Source organism: Adiantum capillus-veneris, chromosome 26, assembly GCF_014529385.1.
Source record: "Adiantum capillus-veneris isolate H3 chromosome 26, ASM1452938v2, whole genome shotgun sequence".
Lineage (NCBI taxonomy): Eukaryota > Viridiplantae > Streptophyta > Polypodiopsida > Polypodiales > Pteridaceae > Adiantum > Adiantum capillus-veneris.
In genome coordinates, this window is record NC_140956.1 from 106,709,019 (window position 1) to 106,723,803 (window position 14,785).

General features: G+C 42.7%; 1 pseudogene across 1 annotated transcript in view; it reads left to right on the forward strand.

Moving 5' to 3' along the window:
* LOC147423953 (uncharacterized) overlaps positions 1-11,337 on the forward strand; it is a 43,375-nt pseudogene extending 32,038 nt beyond the window's left edge. Inside the window, exons 4-14 of the transcript XR_015186633.1 lie at positions 4,788-4,860; positions 4,950-5,024; positions 5,242-5,352; positions 5,440-5,479; positions 5,583-5,673; positions 8,418-8,520; positions 9,023-9,118; positions 9,253-9,318; positions 9,892-9,985; positions 10,572-10,654; positions 10,737-11,337. The product of XR_015186633.1 is annotated as an uncharacterized LOC147423953 (transcript). The remainder of the gene's footprint in view (positions 1-4,787; positions 4,861-4,949; positions 5,025-5,241; positions 5,353-5,439; positions 5,480-5,582; positions 5,674-8,417; positions 8,521-9,022; positions 9,119-9,252; positions 9,319-9,891; positions 9,986-10,571; positions 10,655-10,736) is intronic.
* The last annotated feature ends 3,448 nt before the right edge of the window (positions 11,338-14,785 follow it).

The following is a 14,785-nucleotide window of genomic DNA, read 5'->3' on the forward strand; positions in this document are numbered from 1 at the left end:
GCGTTGGGCCCGATCCCCACTCTTCTTCACACTTACAGGTAGCCAGATTACATGGCAGTATGCTCCCCCTCGGTGGTTTCTCCTCCACTCCTCCACTCATCACACAGACCACCATGACATTGTTCTAGTCGAGTTGTCACTATAGTGGCTCTCACCCTTACATACAGCTTGTACACCCCACATGATAGGCTATTTTGGCATCCGCTGGGGATTATATTGTACTCAGTAATATAAAGCCCTGACTTTTTCCAAAAAAGAGAGAGAGAGAGAGAGAGAGAGAGAGAGAGAGAGAGAGAGAGAGAGAGAGAGAGAGAGAGAGAGACTCTTGCTTTATTTTTACAAAGCTTTTGAGCTTTTGATTTTCAGCTTTTGGGGCTGTGCTTTTGGCATCCTTTGTAACTTTAAATATGTGAGCAGGCCTCTCACAACTGAGAGCATCTAGTCGCAAAGTCCGGGTGAGAGCGCCAGCTCGCACTTTTGTACTTTGAACTCAAATTAATATAAAAAGAAATACCGAAAGGGGCGCCAATCTTCGGGGCCCAATATCTCTAGGCTCAGAAATTCATATATAAGAAATACCGAAAGAGACGCCAGTCTTTGGGGCCAATCTCTCTGGGCACGGAACTACGTCGGGCCGCGTCAACCAAATTGAACTGTGATTTTTAACTTGTGAAGTATTTTTTAAGTGATTCTCTCTCGTGTCGCAACAGATTCTAGACTTGGGGTGTCCAAGTACAGTGGTATTAGAGCATCAGGAGTGTGCTTTTCTCAAAGCATACCGGTCCTATCAAAGAGCAGACATGGCACTTGGGCATTTTGTAAATTGATACTGAAGAAGGTTCGTGGGCCGAGCCCGGACTTACTAGCCACTCCCACCCTTACTTCATCGCACATCAAGCGCGCTCCCGTCTTTATCCCTCTATCATACAGGGCATAAAGCCATTAAGAATCCGAGATGACACATGGGTTCTCGTGGAGAATCTGACAGAGATAACACCTCCCAGTTGAAATCAGGCGTCGGAACTAAAGAAAAGAATGAAAATTTGGGAAAAAGTTTGGTGGAGAAGTTTGCTCGAGCAAAATAGAAGCGTCCACTGCACATTGACATGACCTTCCTTAAACTCTCGGACTTTCTCGCTTTTATCTTCCAGAAAGTAATATTGGTTGGCTTTATAAAATATCTTCTTCCTTGCATAAAAGTTGTTGTCGTCAGAGTTTGAACTCTCTGTAGACGAGTCCTCGGTAGAACTGTCTCTCACAGGGCGAGATTTAGACTGCTTTGCCTTTTTCTTGCCCTTTTCGAAGCGTTGTTTCTTGCTTTGCTTTTTACCTTTTCGTTCTTCTTCGCTCGAGTCAGATGAGCTAGAAGAATAGTCAGAAGAAGAAGAAGAAGTGGGTACTCCTTCGAATCGAACACGCTTCTTCTATTTCTTCGCCTTTTCAAATGTCGATTGACGACCCAAATAGCCTGAGAAGTCCGTGGCTTTCTTCTGCTTTTTGCGGTGCTTTTTAGCTTTGTTCTGTGCTTCAAAAAGCTGAGCTATTCGCACCTTTTGTGTATACTTTTTGTGAGCAGAAGGTTTCTTGAGAGCGGGTTTTGGGGGTGGTGGTGTGGTTTTCTGTCACTGCGTGTGCACTTCCTGGAAAGAAGTCTCGCTCATAAATTTTGCAAATTTTGGGTCCTTTGCAAAATTGAGCATCATGTTTGTTGCGTCGCCGATCAATTGTTGACGCTCCATCTCTCGATGCTCCGACTGAGTAGGCCGAGGCGGGCCATACTCCTTGCCGGAATCTTCGTTGTGATCCCTTCCCGCATCTCCGGATGCAGAGGGAGTCGACTGTTCCTTGCCTGAAGCCATAGGTGCCGCGGAAAAAAAAAATGTGGGATCGGATTTCCGATAGAAGAGAAATCTGCTGTGCTCTGATACCACTATAACAAACTTGGACACTCCAAGTCAAGAATCTACCACAACAACACTAAATAATCACTTCAAAACAAATCACAATTCACAATTTGATTCGACATTGGCCCGGCGGAGTTCCGTGCCTAGAGATATTGGCCCCAAAGACTGGCGCCCCTTTCGGTATTTCTTTTCGTATTAATCTGAGTTCAAAGTACAAGAGTGCGGGCAGGCGCTCACACTCAGACTTTGCATCCAGATGCTCTCAGTTGTGAGAGGCCTGCTCACATATTTAAAGTTACAATGGATACCAAAAGCAGAGCCCCAAAAGCTGAAAATCAAAAGCTCAAAAGCTTTGTAAAAATAAAGCAGGAGTTTTTTTTTTCTCTCTCTCTCTCTCTCTCTCTCTCTCTCGCTAAAAATAAAGCAAAGAGTCTCTCTCTCTCTCTCTCTCTCTCTCTCTCTCTCTCTCTGACTACATACTACGAGCAGGGGGAGAGGGGAGCGACTTGGCAGGTACTCCGGTCCACATCATGTTATATGCTGATGATATTGTGTTGATTTCAGAGTCACCCGAGGGCTTGCAACGCCATCTTGAGGCCTTGGACGAATTCAGCACACACAAGGGGTTGACTGTGAACCTTGGAAAAACCAAGGTCATGATCTTTCACACATCCAGTGCAGTGAGGAGCGCTGCCACCTTCATAGCAGCAGGAGGACAGGTTGATGTAGTCACCTCCTATGTCTATCTTGGCATCACATTCACCAGCCTACCAGGACCCTTCACTATGAGGCAGGCTGCTGCTGACAGGCTCACCCGAGGTTATGCAGCTCTGACCATGCTAGAGCGGAGATGCCACCAGGCACACTTTCAGGAGCCCCGCACGAAGGGCTGGCTTTTTGACACCTTAGTCACCCCGGCCCTGATGTACTCGGCGGCAGTATGGGCACCAGGATTGACAGATGACCAGTGGACACAGCTTGAGAGGCCACAGGTATGTATGATCTCACGCTTGCTCCGCAGCAAGAAGACAGTGCCACATGACATTATTAGAGCCGAGCTCGCCACACCACCTATGGTTGTAGAGGCATTATTCCAGACAGTCTGCTTCATCCAGAGGATGAGAGAGCTACCCCCTGACAGACTTACTCGTAGAGCATTTGAGGCAGCTATACAGCTATCAGAGAGTGGGCATGCGAGAGCTTGGTACTCACAGGTCAGAGCATGGTTTGAGGGACACGGTCTTGACATGGAGAGCCTACCACCATTCCAGTACGACCCCCACTCACCATCTGTTCACCTCTCTCGCAGTGAGAGAAACTTGGTATTGAGACAGGATCTGTGGCAGCTATACACTAGGAGAGTCTGGGAGTCACCTGGCTTGGGGACGAGGATGTCAGATTACAGAGACCAGTTTCTCACCATATTGTCTGGGGGGTTCATACAGAGACCACGCTATATGGACACATATATGCCACACAGCTCACGGGTGGCGATTGGTCAGCTGAGAGTGGCTTCACACAGGTTAGAGATTGAGATCGGGAGACATACTGGTGTTCCCAGGGAGGAGCGAGTCTGCAGAGCCTGCACAGAGGAGGTGGAGAGTGAGGAGCACTTTGTATGTAGATGCAGAGCATACACTGAGATCAGAGGCAGGTATGAGGCCTTATTCAGAGGACAGCCCACTCTCCGAGAGATCATGGACTCTCGAGACCAGAGACAGCTCGGACGTTTCTTATTAGAGATACAGAGCCATCGGGACACACTACTACAGCCACGCACAGCTACACAGACAGAGGGGAGACAGTCGCAGCTCACAGACTTCTTTCAGAGGATTGCCACCCCTACCTCACCAGATACTCAGAGAGGAGTGACACTCACACAGGCGGAGGTGAACCGAGCTAGACGACGACCACGAGTCACAGGCTACAGGGGCGTGAGCTCCCACCACCGACAGATCGAGGAGATCCGAGCCCGGGAGCGCCGTGCCACTGAGGAGCGAGTAGCTCAGATGAGGGCCGACCCGACAGATTTCATCCGGGTAGCCTTGGCACCAGCCCCGCCCATGTACCACATCTTACATCCCCCCATTTGTACAGGATGGAGCTAGAGAGCTTGATGCATTCTCATGATTGTACTACCTTGAGCATATAGACATGCATATACCCCTAGAGATAGAGCCCCATCCCTCCTCAGATACTCCATTACCTACTTTCAGTTCAGTTTTGTATCAGTTTTGTTTCATTTGTCTTTCCGATAGACGGATGACATACACACCATGTACATTTGATTTGTCTCATAGGCCGATTTCGGCCTGACATAGACGTTAAAAATCTTTCTTTCTTTCTTTCTCTCTCTCTCTCTCTCTCTCTCTCTCTCTCTCTCTCTCTCTCTCTCTCTCTCTCTCTCTCTCTCTCTCTCTCTCTCTAAAATAAAGCAAATAGGGGCTTTTTCTCTCTCCAAAGTGTAGGGAAAAAGCAGCCAGCCAAAAAGCGCAAAAACATCGCCCAAAAGCTGCCAGCCAGAATCTCGCGAATCCCGGAAATTCCATACAGCCACGCGGGCGAGCGGGGGGGGGGGGGGGAGTTGTGAGCGATGGCGAGAGAGGGCTGCAGGTGCGTGCGCAGGGGGGAGCGTGGGCAGCAACGAGCTTATCCCAACATCTTTCTTACAGAGCGCATTGTGCTATTAGTGCTTTGAAAATGCTGTTCAAAACAGCCCTGTTTTCTTTGGTTGTAAAGAGGCTTTCAGTAGCTCTGACTATGTGCCTTGTTTGGTTTCAAAGTTCTGAAATGAACAGTTTCAATGATTGATGTTGTCTCCAAATCAGTTAACTCCTGTTTTTGCGTCTCTTTTGTAATCTTAGAGCTGATTCATTCTTACAGAGACATGCTGCACAATCTGAAAGGTCGCAGTGATGAGGAGATGCTGAAAGGTCAAGCTGTGAGAAGCCAAAAGGTGTCAATTGAAGTTTGGGCAGTGGTTGAAGTTTTTTGGTGTTTTAGACATGATTGTTTTAAACAATTTGTGTAATGATTTTCTGGCAGGCCTGTTGGGACAAGGCCTTGGGAGTTAGAATTCTATTGCAGAAACCATTTTCAAATGCGAACAGGCTACCTCTGGTGCAGCTCTAATACTTGGTCCTTTGTGAATATGTCTGATTAGTGCAGCTGCCTTTAGCAAGGTTTATAGTTTGAGTTAGTTCTTCTAGAGAGCCCTTTTTTTTTGGAGTGGAGTATGTAGGCCAATCAAGATACCCATGCAAATGTATGAATTTTGGCGTACCAGGGGCTTTGGTTACATTGGCAAATCTTTTTATTGGGTTACAACTGCGTGCAGGGGGATGTAAAAATGGGCATGAGTCAGTCAAGCAGAGAAGTTGAAGGTGCCTTTGTAAAGCTTAATGCAACAACCACCAAAACATTACTCTCTCTTCATCAAACCTTGAAGGTCTGTTTTGATTGATTTCTTCACGTTGATGTACAAGTTAACTGTCCTTGCTGTGGTTGTAACACAATTCTCATGATTGCATTCCAGGTCTTGCTAAATCAAGTTGATTCTATGAGCAGAGTTTCTGGTAGAGAGCTTTAGACTTGTTTTCCAATTGAGTTTTAGCTTCCATAGTCGAACTAAGATGCTCATTGTTGTACTTCATTATATACGATGTTGTGGATTACCAGATAATAACAGTGCAAGTAAAGATGATTAAGAGCTGACAGTGTTGGACGACCTTGATACCATTTGGGAACAGATTTCTGCTTCATATACAAGGCAATTTCCATGAACTTTGAGATTGTTTGTCATGCACGGTTTCTAAAGGCCATTGCAACCTCTTTTGCAGTGAAGAACATGACTGTGGCTTGGAATGAAGTTACCACATGTAGGAGAAAACTGCATAACAGGCTAGAATTCTATGAGGTTTTTTGTAGTATTGATTGTATGAGCAAGTTTCTGACCACCTAGACTCTTGAACCCTTGATCTGGATTTTGTATATGCAACCTTGTCAAGCGCAAGGTTAACACATGTGCATATTCTCTTCACACTCCACTGGAGTGTTCATCTTGACTGGCTGTTCCCCATTGCATACCAAATAGACCATGTCAACCGACTCGCTTATGACTCGACAGTTGTAGCCTACAGCTTTAGACTCATTCATAAACATTTTTAGGTGGGAGCTTGCAGGTCATTGTTTTGCTAGATTGGTGCTCGAGTCGTCTCGACAACTAGCCATGGGGAGATTCTGGATGTTGGTATGCATAGATGTCAGCTTGGTTTCAGCTGCATGGCTTTACTATGGACAGATTGCCACCCTTTTAGCACTCCTTGGATGCACCATCATTCGCATTCCCACTTTTAGAGATCAACAAGATTATCAGACAGGATTTCACACAAATTGATGCAAAGAGGACATTGATGACGACTCCTAAATTTCGCACATGTCGCATGGGCTTCAATGTGTCATAGGATAACTCCTCCTGTCAGCTGCAGATAGAAACAGGTAGATACACTTCAAAACAATGAGAGCAGCGGATATGCTAGCTATGTGACTTAGAGCCAGAGATAAGAGGAGCATTACATATGTTGGTGCCCAGTATCTTATGAGATACGAGGGTGATTTCATTCTCTCTTTAGAGAGAGATTCATGCCATTATGAATTCAGGTGACCGGAGATGCTGTGGGCTATTCTTGCTGGAGCTATTCAGGCACAGGTATGCTTTATTAGGAGTTCTACATACCCTAGCAGAGGATCCGTTTAGAAGCAGGTGACAGATTTCTTCCAGAGCAGCAGCTCCCAGTAGGATCCCAGGACATGTTAGTTTTAAGCTCATGGGACTCTCCTAGATAGAGCTATAGATATTTGTAGATGTCAACACCCTTGCAGCTCTCGCAGATCATGTCACCGACATATTTACTATCACCACATCCAGGGCATTCTCGAGAGGCATAGAGCAGCTCCTACAAGGTTCTTTACACAGGAGGAAATAAATGCCATGATGCAGCTGCCCATCAGAGAGTTCATGTGTTAGTACTGACAGGGGTAGTCCACTTCTGCTGGTCGACTTGATTGTTCAAATTTTAGTTTTTGTTATGTTAGTCTTTTGTATTTTCTATACCTGACATTTGGATCATATGGTTATCATGTAATTATCTGGTTGCATAGGCCTTTTAGGCCTTTTGCAGACATAAATAAACATTTCATTTCATTTTATCTCATTTTTATTCTAGCTAAGGATTTGATGAGGATTAATTATTATCTGGTCTCATAGGCCTTTTGTAGACGTAAATAAACATTTCATTTCATTTTATCTTATTTCTATTCTAGCTAAGGATTTCATGAGGATTATACTCCGTTTTTTGTTACATTTTATGGTGAGAGATATCATTAGTAGTCGCACCATGTTTTGGTCTCATGGGCCATTTTGGCTGTTAAGACATGGTAATATTATCCTCAAACTACTTGTGTGGAAGGGATTGTCACAAGGTATAGACCCACCCTTCTCTGAGATTGTGGAAGGCAAATGTCTGAAAACTAGTCCCAGTTGTGCAGACCAATGTGCCATTGATTTTAACTAGCAAAATAAGAGTGCTCGCCAAGCATGTCCCATGGTCTAGTAAGGCTGTTGAAATATCCTTTCAAGCATGCTTTAGTGCAGAAGTCCCATCGTAAACATCGGCAGGTCCAATCCTTCATGGGGGCTTTTGTAATAAATAAGAGAAAGAAGGCCTTTTGTACAAGTTAGTACAACGACCAGATCTGTCATTCAATGCAATGTTGTGAGTTTGTATGCTTGTGAGCAGGAATGATTGAATGACCTTTTTCGAGTCTGATTTGTTTCTCAAAGGTCAGTGTTATGTGCCTTCTTAACAGCTCGCAAGCTCACAAGCAACCTTGTAGGCTTAGACTGAGAATGTTTCAATCACAAATGTGAAATTGAGACACAGAAAATCTATGCTAACAGGTTTTTCAGTGAATGCACCTGTAATTCTCAGACATATCTTGGGGAACCTTCTCACACTCACAGTTTGGGAGTCCCTCAAACGGCTTTGTTGCATACTCACAGGCTTACATGCAACCTTTAAGGCTTAGACTGAAATTCTTTTAGCTGCAAAATGTGAAAACGAGGCATGCAACATTATGCTACAATGTATTCCTGCATATGTATTCTTTTTGCTGCTATTTGACTGGAGTTCTAGGGTCTCCCTGGGCTGTGGATATGCAGGTAGTCTAAGCATCATTTCTCAATTGCTGGAGGAGACCCTTAAGCTAGAAAAGGAGCTGCGTTTATGAATGTGCATGAGCTGGTTTTTTTTGAGTTCCTTTTGAGTACGTCAAATGATAATGAGAAATGGACGTTCTGTTGGCATGGTGAAACAAGGTGATAGCTCTCAAAAACTGTTAATTAGTCATTCAGATTTTAGCCCTGTTAGAGTAACGGTGAGCGCAGACGTCTGGCTAAAATTATAATGTGCGGATTTAGTCTGCAAGACATTGAGGGTTTAAGCTGCGTTCCAGGTTTGCACCATTCCGAAACAACTCAGTGGACAGGTGGCAGCGGAAGACACAATTGTCAACAGGAGCCGCTGCATCAAAAAGCAAGCTTAGAGCATTCAATCAAGTTTGTGTTACTGCAGTCATTCATCTTGCATGAACGTTATATTATGGAGTGTTTTCCCACAGAGTCCTGCATTGTTTCACTTGAGCTATCACTTAGTGTCAGTCTTGTTATGAGACATAGTGGCAAGGGCTAGTTTTAGAAGTTCTGAATGCCGGCGTTCTTTTCAAGGATTTTTTTTGAAAGCGGGCAGTCAAGGGTGAAGTTAAGTGAAGGTGTAAGCATGCCCAGAGGCTGATGTTCAAGAAAAGTGGCCTAGTTGTATTGTAGTCATTCGACGTTCAAGACAACAGTCGGGTTATTTTCAGAGGTTGAGGTTTAAGAGAGGCTAGAGGGCACTATGTTGCTGTGCCTTAAAGGACCATGAATTATCTGGTAAAGCCAACTAAACTGATGAAATAGTGCCTGGTGTGATGATAAGGCGCTTTGATGATTCCCTACAGTCAGCATTTATAATGTTTGTTGCTTGTATATGTGATGCGTATGACTGCTTTAAATGTTGCAGAGTATTTCGCAACAAATCGAAATTCACATGCGGGATTTTTCACGTATGCTGCAAAGAATGCGCTTGAGGCGATCCTCTGTAAACGTCATTGGAACGGTATAGAACATCTAAATTAAATGTTTCCTTCAAGGCAGGCATTGACTTTTGTGAGTTTTTTTGTTGTTTCTTCTGTGCATCTTGCAACGGCCGGCCATTGATTGAAATGAGTTAAAATTTGTTGGCTTTTGCAGCCTGCAGCACAAGCTGAAGACAATATTTTAAACAACAATGGAGATGATTTTAGTGAAGCCACTAAGGTTTGTATTCTTCTTATTGGTTATGGAATGCTAATATGTTGTTTTGTAGGCAGTTTAGAAGTGTTTTTGATTCGTTAGGGACTTGCTTTAGGGAACTTAAGCTAGCGGTCAGTAGTCAAAAAGCCCACTTCCCTTGTGTAGAGTATACAGGAATGTATATTGTGAGAGTTTGCACATATACTAGACATCCAAGGCTTGCAGGGGGTTTTCCTGGTGGTGTCTAGAAGAGGCTGTGAATGTGTGGTGGAGAGGAGTAGGGTGAGAGAAAAGGTGAGTGGGGAATGAGAATGAAACTTGGAAGTGGCAAGGATTTAGATTCATGTGATACTTTTTAAAAGTTTCTGTAGAAAAATTAATGTGGTGGCGATGGTGGTTTTGGGTTTTGGTTTCTTTTTTTGGGGAGAAGGGGAGATTTTGTGCAGGAGGCAGCAGAGGCTTTGCTTAAATTGTTTTCTTGGTGAGATAGCTAGGTCCTCATCTAACATGAAATGGGAAAGGCGGGTTTGAATTAAGCAAACGCAACTTGAAAGCTTTTTGTTCTGTTGTGTGGCTGAAATAATTTATGTTAAGCAGGACTTCAGTGGTGATCCTGAGCTGATAGATGATACCGAGTTCTATCAGGAGTTACTCCGCGAGTTTCTCTAGTCTTCCGATCCATCTTCATTAGGTATTCGACTCCACGTTAAGGGTTCCATTCTTTTAGTTTCGTTTCTTTTGCCAGTATTTTGAGAAAAGGCAAGTTGTCTTTAGTTCTAGATTTTGCATCTTTTGTGCCACCTTGAGAACTTAATTTTTCCATAAGTTTTTCATAGGACTTGACATCAAGGACTTCACGGTCTGCTACTTTACAATTTGAGAGTAATGATCAGGGACCAAGGTTTTTTTTGGGGTAGAGGAGCCAAGTATAGTCTGGTAGGATGTTTACACAGTCTTTAGCCTATGACTCCTCAGCCACCTAGCAGTTAGCGTGCATTTTTAGCATTTTGGAAATCTAAAAGTGGGCTTCAGCCTTGGACATGTTGTCCTGCTTATGGGTTTGGACAGTCTTTAGCCTTTACACAGTCTTTAGCCTATGACTCCTCAGCCACCTAGCAGTTAGCGTGCATTTTTAGCATTTTGGAAATCTAAAAGTGGGCTTCAGCCTTGGACATGTTGTCCTGCTTATGGGTTTGGACAGGATTGTCTTAAAGTGATTGAAATTCTGGGGTAGGTTTTACCTGGTGCGAAGAATACTGATCTCATTCTTTGTGTAGGGGCATTGTACCCGGTGAGGAATCTGCGGCATAAAAAACAGGAAAGTTGTGGATCGTAGGGCTTCTAAGGGTCGGAAAATAAGGTGTGTCCTTTTTGCAATATAATTAAATGCAGAAAACATTTGTTCTTGGCTGTCTTTTATAGTCCATCCCTTCGCCCAACAGGTACAACGTACATGAGAAGATTGTGAATTTCATGGTGCCCATACCTACAAATTTTCCACCAATGGCAGAAAAGCTCTTTTTTACTGGGCTTTTTCAGGGAGGATCTGCACAGCCTCTGCATTTGTAGAACAATGCGTGCAGAGGTTTTTCTTCCAATGTGGTGTACATTATTGTTCCTGTTTTATCTCCAAGGTAGTATGAAGCAGTGATGGGTAGGGCTGTAGAGATGCGATGAATTGCAGTTAGAAGATCAAGACATGCCTTCCTCAAATTTTGATTTTAATTAGGAACGTATAGCGGCTTTTAAGCATTATTGCCAAGTTGCCTTATCAAGTATAGGGCTTTCAATGGGTGTACATTATTGTTCCTGTTTTACTCATGAGGTAGGTACGAAGCTTTGATTGGTAGGGCTGTAGAGATTCGGTGAACTGCAGTTACGAAATTCCTAATATTTTGGAGGCACTGTCAGATAATGCTAATGTGGGCTGCTTCCGTGTTTGGAGATGGAACTGCATTTTTTGAGACTTGGACAGAATTTTCATGTGGCATTTTCCCATGTCATAATCCAGGATCACATGGCCACGTGCACTCGGCCACTTCACATGTATTTGGATTGACAGTCTACATCTTTGCGGTCGTTTCATAATGTTGTGATTGGATCTGCATGTGGGAACTGTGCATGTTTGCTTTGCATTGTGAAAGTCATATCCAAGACACTATATGCGGAAAGCGTGAAGCCCTTTACAGACTACAAAATGAGAGCATCTACCAACTTAGTTTATGAACTTCATGAAGGCAACTGTTTTTACACAATCAAAATAAGCATAACTGTAATAAAAACCCAACCTTATTACAAGCTAACCTCATATTTAGTCCCATGGGGCAATGAGTAAATAATGTAAGCTAACTGTTAGGAACACAAGCTGGTTGTAGCCCAGGGTCCTCATGTGTCACACGGCTTCTCTTATAATCAATGTGGCTGGAAGCATGGTAAGGTGGTGCAATTTGTAGGACCAAAATCGAGAAGTGAACGCAATAGTCATCTTTATCAAAGTACATAGCATGGTCTGAGGTAACAGCCATTGTGACCAGCTTTTTAGGTAACACTGCTTGGGAACTTCCTTTGTGAGCAATCTTTGGCAAGTGTGACAAATTTGTGAATTGTTCCACAAAATCCAGGACTTTTGTATGTCTTTTGCTCTGGGTGGATGCATAGGTGTTGGAGCTTGTGTATGGCTGCTTGAGATGATGTAACCACCATCACTTGTGTGTGTAACCAGTATGACCTATAGACTTGTGCACTATGTAAGATAAATATCCCATGACTGTACATACCAATTTGGAGAATATTCACTCTTGTCAAGAATTTCCTCAAAGATTAGAATGGCAAGAAACACAACGAAGCTACATCATTTTGAAGAGCCACTTTAGATTAGAATGGCAAGGAACACAACGAAGAATATCATTTTGAAGAATTTCCTCGAAGATTAGAATGCCAAGGAACACAACGAAGAATATCATTTTGCAGAGCCACTTTAGTTTTGACATGCTGATACATGCTTTGGAGAAGGAGAAAGGCATACAAATTTTCATATGCCCTTCTTGTAAATTGTAAATGGGCTCTTCCATCAAAGTCTCATGTAACACTTTAAAACGCCAAACTTTCTTTACATTGCAACTTGGTCTCAATTGACTTCCTTTTCCTTTCTTTGTTTTAGAATACCGAAGGGGCATACACCTTGTCTATAGGTCATAGTGGTTACACACACAAGTAATGGTGGTTACATCGTCTCAAGCAGCCATAGACAAGCTCCAACACCTATGCATCCACCTATGCCAAACTTTCTTTCCATTTTGGCATAGGTTATAGCCAAAATGTTCTTCCAAAAATATAACGACTCTTTAGAAAATTTGCTATGCTAATTATTGACGAACTGAATCTTCTCGAAATGGTTATGTACAAACATAAAAAATTTGGTTTACTTGTCACACAAGTCACTAATCTAAGAAAACTACGAAGGTTTTATGGCCTTCCTTTATGAGCCACAATAGTAGGGATATTGGGTTGAAATGATGTGAAAAACTTATAGTTTTCAAGCTGTTGCATCAAAATGTAGCAGTTTTTTGAAAATTCAATCGATTGAAAGAAATCAACTATACACTTAGAGTAGCATCTAGATTTTTGTAAACTTGCTTGAGAAAGGACTATCGAACTTCCTATTTTTAGTTAACTATGTGGGAACATGTCACGTGTTTGTAGAGATGTCCAATGAAACACAAGAATATTTTTGCACCACTATGGTCGTTCATATAAGTAGATATCATCATAGATTTTTCTCCTCTTTTTTGATGGACATTTGTTCTTTATTAGGATCTAGGACGGCTTTGGGAATTCTTGTGTCTTGAAGATTGAAACTCATAGTACGTTTTCTTGATGAAAGCTTGCTCTTAACAAAGCACAAGAATGGTCATTTTGGGTTTCCACAAGATTAGTCATGGATATGGATTGAGATAGCCAGGAATCCAAATAGAAAGGGTTTTTCAGCTTAGATTCTTTTTGGGACTATCAAAAAGGGGATTGGCAATCCTTGGAGCATCTTAAGCTATGCTACAATCTCACTCCAAGAGGAGATCCTTATCGGTAGACTTCGTGGAAAAATCTCACCTAACCCTCCTCCCTGCTCCACATCAATGGATTGGAAAGCTTGGAAGTGGCATGGAAAAAGATTGCTTTGTTTGGCCAAAATTAAATCGATATATGAAAAGCTATGGTATGCATAGGCTTGTAGCAAGCACTCGACAAGACGTGGTCCAAAAAGTGGGTTGCAAGCAAATGGTCTCAAGTAGTTGGAAACATATGGAAAGCTAAATGTGAAGAGTGAGAGAAAGTATTCCTTGGAAGGTTCTCTTTGGATTCATGCCAACTGGAGATAAAGCCAAAGCCAGAGGACTAGCTGAAGGTTCTTGTGTCAGATGCAAGCACCCGAATGAAACCCTCGCACACCTGTTTTGGGGATGTTCTGAAATCAGAAACTTCACGGGCACTATCTGCAGGTGGGTATTCTTACATCTAAAAACTCCCTTCATTAGGCGCGACCTTGCTATGGGCTCTAGTGACAATGAGGATCCATTGGCTAACATGTACATAATAAGAGGTACATTATTGAGGAGCATATGTCATTTGAAAGAAGTGTGAGCCTCTGAACACAAATTCTGTTTTGGAGTCATGCAAGTGGAATATCATTTGTGAAAGGAATAGAAATTGTAAGCTTAACAAGTAAGAGAAGTTGTGGAGGTACATGCTTGTGATATATTTCTTTATGGAGTTCCTTGTGTGAAGGATATGCTAGGTGTGATTGTAACTTTTTGTGATTAGTACAATTCAAGCACAATTGAGCACTTAAAAAGAAAAGGATGAGTCATGGGTAAGAGAATATGAGTGTGACTGTGATTAGTAGGGCTAAGTTTTACATGCCACGGTTTAAAATAACAAATTTATATTTTGTGCACGTGCGCTTGTGGGGCCTTTCTTTTAAAAAGAAAGAGATTATATGTAAACCTAGGAAAGAGTTGACTCAATCCTCCCGCTAGAGCCACGAACCTATGGTTTTTTTTTTGAATTGTTATGGTTTGTTGTCGGTCTTGTCTGCATCTTGAGGGAACTATAGGTCGGAGTGGTAGCCCGAGTTGGGTTGGTGGCATCCTCTTCATGGTTGATGTATGTTTTTGCTCGTGGTGATGGTTCTCTGTATGGCTTGTCTTGAGCACGGATGTTATCGTAAGTTTTTTGGCTTTAATATGTTCACCCACCTATTGTGGGTTTTGCAAAAAAGAAAAGAGGTAAAACCTACATTTCCAAAAGACGGATTCAATATTGAAGGTGACTAATTTTGTTGATGTATATAAATATCTTAACATAAGAAACTTGTACATGCTATTATACTACTTTATGTTTCTAAAAGGGATGTGCGATTGTCTGCATATGTGAAGAGAAAAACTGTGTGAATACCCAAATACCTAAAGGTAACTTGCAATGCATGAATTTTTGT